The sequence below is a fragment of the Nansenia antarctica genome (genome assembly GCF_963989245.1).
Source record: "Nansenia antarctica genome assembly, chromosome: 7".
In the NCBI taxonomy this organism is placed as follows: Eukaryota; Metazoa; Chordata; class Actinopteri; order Argentiniformes; family Microstomatidae; genus Nansenia; species Nansenia antarctica.
The window spans coordinates 11,194,011-11,201,255 of record NC_137677.1 but is presented as its reverse complement, the minus strand read 5'-3'; positions in this window follow the sequence as shown (position 1 = coordinate 11,201,255).

The following is a 7,245-nucleotide window of genomic DNA, read 5'->3' as shown; positions in this document are numbered from 1 at the left end:
GGACAGAGAGGAGAGAGAGGAGAGAGAGGAGAGAGAGGAGAGAGAGGAGAGAGGAGAGAGAGGAGAGAGAGGGGAGAGAGAGGAGAGAGAGGAGAGAGAGGAGAGAGAGGAGAGAGAGAGAGAGGAGAGAGAGGGAGAGAGAGGGAGAGAGAGGAGAGAGAGGAGAGAGAGAGGAGAGAGAGGAGAGAGAGGAGAGAAGAGAGAGAGGAGAGAGAGGAGAGAGAGAGGAGAGAGAGGAGAGAGAGGAGAGAGAGGAGAGAGAGAGGAGAGAGAGGAGAGAGAGAGGAGAGAGAGGAGAGAGATGAGAGAGGAGAGAGAGGAGAGAGAGGAGAGAGAGAGGAGAGAGAGGAGAGAGAGGAGAGAGAGGAGAGAGAGGAGAGAGAGGAGAGAGAGAGATACAACTCTGGGCTTCCTCTCCTCCACGCGGACCTCCCGCTCTCCTCCAAGATGCCCAACTATCGATCAGGCATGGGAGCAGGGCGAGAGAGAGAGCTCTGTGTGTGTGTGTGTGTGTGTGTGTGTGTGTGTGTGTGAGTGTGCATGTGTGTGTGTCTCTCCGCTGGCCTCAAGCCCGACTCAGCCTGACTACGGTGAGTGTGTAAAATCTCACCTCAATCCTCAAAGCAATGAAGAACAGATATAAACGTCTCCCAAAATAATATTCAGCCACTCTTTGGAGAACTCCAGTTCCCTGAGAAGTGCTTCTTAACATAACAACAACAACAACAACAAAAAAAGTATTGGTATCAGCCTTGTAATAAGGGTTCTTACAATGTACATAACAATGGCCGCTGTATGACTTTGTCGTGCGAAAAAGGACTTCTTATCAATTTCCCATCTGATGACAACTCCAGGACAGGGCGTATATACAGTATATAGACTTGTATGCATATTTTCATACTCCCACACGTATTTTTGGTATTATAAGAAAAATATCAATAAACAACTGAAATCTGTCCCTGGAGGCTTGCTGTGTCGGAAACCTTTTTTGTCTCTGAATATCTGAGCTGACTGACTTCTCTCTCGGTGGCGTTCCCTTTCTCCCACTCGTGCCCAGCGGCACTGTGACACGCCACCGTCAAACCCTGACCCAGATCAGACCACATCCTCTCTCCTCCACAGGGCCCGGGGACAACGTCAGACCCGGCCCTGCTCGCTCAGCTGACGGAATCCCCTTCCTTCAACAAAGGGAGGGAGCGCTCCAGTTCAGCTGAATGGGATTTCTTTATATAACCCGAGAGACAAACAGGGTAGGAGGCTTATGGCTATAGGGGAGAGCCCTAAACCCTCCATCTTGGCATGACTCAGCATGCGAACCGGAGCCTCCAAGCACATCACAACATGATTATGCTTCCATATAAGGAGGCGGGTTATTGACATTTGGCCACATCATTGATTAGGTCAACCGTTTACCCACCTGCTGTCACACTCACACGCTGAGTAGGACGAGGTTGTCATAGGCAACCACAGAGCAATTCATAATCCATAATTCATAACACACCGATCAAAGTTCACTTTTGTGTTTACCCCCTAAGGGGCGTAGGCAGGCTAGAATTCGGGGAGGGGTATAAACTGATTCGAGGTCTGTTGCCTTTAGAAGCATTCAGCTTTCATGACTTCACTGAAGCAAAGGATTTCAAAATCCTTGTTTATAAAGCTCTCACTGGCACAGCACCAGAATATCTGAAATACCTTTTTCTAGCACATCAGCCCAATAGAGCTCTCAGGTCTTCTGACGCTGGTTTTCTCTGTGTACCACATGTACAAAAGAAGAGGTTTGGTGAGGCTGCATTCTCAATTTATTCACCCAGATTGTGGAATGCTCTGCCAGTTTACATTAGGGATGCAACCTCAGCACATTATGTTCAAGTCAAGACTAAAAACCCCATCTTTTTAATATTGCCTTTAAATGACTGTATCATTTTGTATGATATATAAAATATATATTTTAATGTTAGTTGATGAATCTATATATTTATATATTTTATTTATTTATATATGTATTTACTTGTTTATATCTTATAGTAATTCTTATATCATTTTGTTATTTTGTTAAAGCACTTTGCGCTGCAACGTTTGCAGGAAAAGTGCTATAAAAGGTTAAATAAAGGTTATTATTATGATTATTATGATTATTATGATTATGATTATTATTATTATTACTATTATTATTATTAATAATATTATTATTACTATTACTATTATTATTGTTATTATTATTATTATTATTATTATTATTATTATAAACCTGTTTTCAACTGGCCAGTAGGCCCCCTGCTCGGTCTCCATGGTGATCCAGCGAGTGACACTGGTTGAATAGCTTTGTCCCGGCCCAGGTTGCCCCTGGTTACCTCATGGGTGGTACACTGTCCCTCCCGGGGTGAATTCTCCACGTTCCTGGAAGACGCGTCTCAGACAAGCCTCAGACATTTAGTCTAAAAGCGATTCTTCACCCAAAACAGACTGTTATAGGCTGCTTTTATCCGAGTTATTGGCAGTGATCCACTGATACAATTGTGCGTTTGATGAAGTCCTGTTTTCTAAAGTTTTCCGGCGAAATCCTTCTTTGTTCTTTGGAAAAACGGATTAAAACTGACTTTTTAGTCTACTTCGTGAAGCAATTACAATCGATCTCTGCTAATAGTGGATTGACTTTTTGACCCGCTGCGCTTAATTGCCCTACTTTTGGGAGGATTGCGATATTGCGGCTGTTGCGGGGCACATAATTTGGTAAGACTTGTTGTTTTCTCCACACGGTTTATTACACTGAAAGCAGCGCCTATATTCTTCATTCACTTATTCCATCAATTAAATGTTATTTATACAAGCAGACCTATCGTGGCTTTTAAAAAATGTATTATTTTATTTTATTTATTTATTTTATTAATTGTTATCGCAGTGCTTGACAGTGGACCTCACGCCCAGTCGTGACGTTAGAATTATAAGGTTCTATCTCCATTTTTGTCAAAATTGAGTTTTTTTACATAATCTGATCCATTAGGTGTTTATTAATGCATGTGTGGTGTTATTTTTTTAAATGTTGACATTTTTGAGTTAGTAATTCATAAAATACAAAGGTTCCATCTCACAAAACATAATGGAATGTAAAAACTTTGACGCTCAATATCTCTGAACTGCCCTAAACGGAGATAGAACCTTATAATTCTAAGCTCACGAAATGTAGGAGTAGCGCAGTGGCTTTTCTCTGATGCTTTGAGGTTTGAGTGTTCCCAGAAGAGTACTCCAGCTGTGTTCAGCTCCGGCTCTGTTAGAAACCCAAATTGAAGCGTGGGAGTCCGGCATCACGTGGGACCGGTAATACAGCCCGTATATCCGCTGTGAGACGTGACCGTCGGTGAGAGAGTTGATAGAAACATCTCACTCACACTGTTTCACTCTCCCTCTCAAGCCCGCACACACACACACACACACACACACACACACACACACACACACACACACACACACACACACACACACACACACACACACACACACATACACACACACACACACACACACACACACACACACACACACACACACACACACACACACACAGAGACAAACACTTCAGCCCGACCATAATTGGCTCCATTTAAAATGCTAATTCCCCCTCTGCCGCAGGTTGCCCAAAACTGTGTTTGAAACTAAATTGCTTGTCATAGCAGGTCAGTTACAGCCGGGCGGATTCCTCTGCTCTCTCATTATCATCATTGACGGAGAATTATGCATAGTGAGTTGTTTCAATAGGGAATTTAAATGCCAAATAATTCAAGTGTTTCAAAGCAACCCCCCCTCCCCCTGATGCAATGCTGTGGTGCACACAGTCCTCTAGACTTAAGTTAGAAGTGTCTACACAGAGCTAAACTAGACTACTGTTGCTGAAGTCAACATGTTCCCTGGTGGTGTGACGTGTTGGGGTGTTTTCACCCAGTCTGTAGTGGTGCTCTCTGTCAGTCTCTGTGTATATTGAAACCGTTGGACACACACACACACGTGCACGCACACACTGACACACTTGTAGAATGTTGTTTCGCCGTTTAAGCTAGCTGAAATGGTTTGTGTGATACTCTACCCAGGATGCACTTGGAGAGCAATAATGCGCGAAGAGTGGGTGGACAGTAGTGTAACACACACACACAGACACACACACACACACACACACACACACACACACACACACACAGTTGATGGATCAGCCACACACAACCAGACACTGACCAAAGCAGGGCTTGCTTTGTGGGCAGGATGTGGTATAGTGGACCCCCCCCCCCCCCCACACACACACACACACACATAATCGCTTCAATACAACAGAGCCAGCACATAAATCTCTCACTCCCTCTCTATCCCTGCTCCACACACACACACACACACACACACACACCCTCCTGGTGCTGCTAAGCCCTCCTCTGTTGTAGTGTTGGGCCGGACCCTAATCTGTGCCGGTCCACCTGCTCCACTTGCTCTCTCTCTCTCTCTCTCTCTCTCTCTCTCTCTCTCTCTCTCTCTCTCTCTCTCTCTCTCTCTCTCTCTCTCTCTCTCTCTCTCTCTCTCTGTCTCTGTCTCTCTCTCTCTCTCTCTCTCTCTCGCTCTCTCTCTCGCTCTCTCTCTCTCTCTTCCTACACACACCAACTCTCACTGTCATACAAGGTGGCCTCCCTGGACCCCCCCCCTCCATTCTCCCCCCCCCCCACACACACACCCCCGCACTTTTTTGCACAGTATACCTCTATAATGACACGCCACAAAAACAGAGCTAGCACACACACACACACACACACACACACACACACACACACACACACACACAAACACACACACACACACCACCACAGCATCAGAACCTCCACAGAGAGAGAGATGATCAGTGATCATTACTGAGTTGGTATGATCTAACAGCTTAGCCCAGAGACAACACAACAACACACTGGTCGCTATGGAAGGTAGAGGGAGAGAGGGAGATAGAGGGCGAGAGGGAGATAGAGAGAGGGAGAGAGGGATGGGGGGGGGGGAGGGTGTAGAGAGACTGAGAGGCAGACAGAAGAGTGAAGGAAGCAGAGAACCGGTAGATTCGTTGGCAGGAAAGAGAGGAACTGTAAAGGACAACAGACAACAGTGATTCACTCTCTCTCTCTCTCTCCACGTGATTTACCTCAGCTGAACAATCCCTTTTCCCGTGTAAACGAGAGGCCGGAACGTTCTACGGTCCTACGGGAAGGAGAGATGGACGGCGCGACTTGTAAGGGGGGAGATTTAGGGTCTATTGGCAGAACTGACGTCCTGGTTTATGGTCGGCCGTAACTTATGCCCCAGCCCCCCCCCCCCACACACACACACCCGCCTCACACACACACACCACCCCCAGCCACACACACACACCCGCCTCACACACACACCCCCCCCAGCCACACACTGATGTCCAGGAAGACACACACACCACCCCCAGCCCCACACACACACCACCCCTAGTGACACACACACACCACCCCCCCACACACACACCACCCCCAGCCCCACACACACCACCCCCCACCCCCCCACACACACCACCCCCAACATCACACACACACCCCCAGCCCCACACACACACACCACCCCCCACCCCACACACACGCCACCCCCAGCCACACACACACCACCCCTAGCCCCCCACACACACACCACCCCCAGCCCCCCACACACACACACCACCCCCAACATCACACACACACCCCCAGCCCCACACACACATACACCACCCCACACCACCCCCAGCCCCCCCCACACACACACCACCCCCAGCCCCACACACACACCACCCCCAGCCCCCCACACACACACACCACCCCACACCCCACACACACACCACCCCCAGCCCCCCCACACACACACCACCCCCCGCCCCACACACACACACCACCCCCCGCCCCACACACACAACACCACCCCCAGCCCCCCACACACACACCACCCCCAGCCCCCCACACACCACCCCCCGCCCCACACACACACCACCCCCAGCCCCACACACACACACCACCCCCAGCCACACACACACCACCCCTAGCCCCCCACACACACCACCCCCAGCCCCCCCCACACACACCACCCCCAGCCCCCCACACACACACCACCCCCAGCCCCCCACACACACACACCACCCCCCAGCCCCCCACACACACCACCCCTAGCCCCCCACACACACACCACCCCCAGCCCCCCACACACACACCACCCCCAGCCCCCCCCACACACACACCACCCCCAACCCCCCCCACACACACCACCCTCAACCCCCCCCACACACACACACCACCCCCAATCCCCCCCACACACCCACACCACCCCCAGCCCCCCACACACACCACCCCCCGCCCCACACACACACCACCCCCAGCCCCCCACACACACACCGCCCCCCAGCCCCACACACACACACCACCCCCAGCCCCCCACACACACCACCCCCAGCCCCCCCCCACACACACACCACCCCCAGCCCCACACACACACCACCCCCAGCCCCCCCCCACACACACACCACCCCCAATCCCCCCCACACACCCACACCACCCCCAGCCCCCCACACACACCACCCCCAGCCCCCCACATACACACCACCCCCCGCCCCACACACACACCACCCCCAGCCCCCCACACACCCACACCACCCCCAGCCCTAAGGCAGCCCCCCCCCCCCTTACACCAGGTGCCCCAGTTTATGGATGTGAGTGATCAAGTTAATTGTAATTATCCAACCATCAGACAGCCCAAGCAGGCCCCCCGCCCCCCCCCCCTCCCCCCTGTCCAGCTGACTGCCTTGTCATATAGTGTTATGTGACGACCGCTTTCTTGCGGTTTTGCATTTAATGGCCTACGGGCGTGCATATTGTTTACCGCGTTTTATACTGACTGTCTGTTTGTCTTTTTAATATATACAGTATATATTATGGACATGTATTTGTCTAAATGCATTTTCCCCTTGACGATTCATAACCTCCTACTCTGCTGTCCTACTCTGGGTTTATTATAAGCAGGCTCAGGATCAGATCTTCATCCCTGTGGGGGAATTCAGCATGGTGTGTTATGTTAATTTAATTAATTTTGCCATTTAGCAGACGCTTTTATCCAAAGCGACTTACAATTACAAAATACAGGGACATTCCCCCTGGAGTAACTGAGGGCTAAGTGCCTTACCCAAGGGCACACTAGTAGTGGTGTGGTTTCAGGCGGGATTTGAACTCACAACCTTCCGATCCC